The following is a 1,126-nucleotide window of genomic DNA, read 5'->3' as shown; positions in this document are numbered from 1 at the left end:
CTTCCTGAAAAATAGAGGATAAAGTATGTCACACATGAGAATAAGTGCCTGTTTGCAGGTGATGTCCACGCCCTGGTTACAAAAACTTCATTTTCATTTTGCAACTAGTAGATGTAAGTTCATTTTATCTATACAGTCTATGACTGTATACTGTATAAATGTTCAGATTCTGGTAAATGACAGTTTATCCCAGAGATGGCAGCAAGTCATAAGCAAGTCTCAAGTCTTAACCTTCAAGTCTCAAGAAAGTTACAAGTCAAGTCATTTGCATATAGAAGATGATGACGATTTCCCACATTTAAATATGCTAAAAACTTGAATTTGTGAACACATTTTGATTCAATGATTTGGGAGTTTAAAGGTTGATTTGAAAAAATCTGCTCATACAGTATTTTCATTGTACTGTATCAGTATCTTTAGTTAAAACCCCAAAAGCAACAAACTAACCTATATTAGATGTTATAAATAACTTCAGTCAACCTGGGACATTATTTACAACAGTCAGACACCGAGGTAAGAAAATGTGGAGTTTGCCATTTCACATACTCTATTTAAGTCCAACCTTTTAAAAAGCCACTATCCCACATTTACTACACACAATGTATCTTTCAAAGCATTTATATGATTTAACACAGACCAGAGAGAATAAAATCAGCCAAAATGAACGTTAATGTTGACCTATAATTATTATAACATAGTTAAACAAAATAATTAGAAATTTACCATTCTACATATTGAAGTTGAATTTTCTTTTCAAAGCCAGTTATAAAATGCTTTAAACTTGACGTTAGCTCTCATATCATAACCAGTGTTCAAAGTGGGCCCAGTACGCATTAAATCTTATTATTTTACTATTAAATTGTATTATTTTTGGCAATAGCGCCTTCCATAGCTGTAGCCACCCTCAACCATCTCTGGTGGGTTGCCAGGTTTGTGCGCAAGTCCGCAAAATCAGGGACCCACTGTTTTCCGTGTTTCACAAACAAATCGCAAAGTGGAAAATGTAAATATTCCGTAAAACAAAACGTGATTTTTCTCAAGTCCAAGGGGAGTGTGAGGTCATGAGTGTCAAGTCCAAGTCAAGTCAAGTCTCAAGTCCTCAAATTTGTGACTTAAGTCACGTGAC

The sequence above is a fragment of the Solea solea genome, chromosome 9 (genome assembly GCF_958295425.1).
Source record: "Solea solea chromosome 9, fSolSol10.1, whole genome shotgun sequence".
Classification (NCBI taxonomy): domain Eukaryota; kingdom Metazoa; phylum Chordata; class Actinopteri; order Pleuronectiformes; family Soleidae; genus Solea; species Solea solea.
This window is presented reverse-complemented; position numbering follows the sequence as displayed.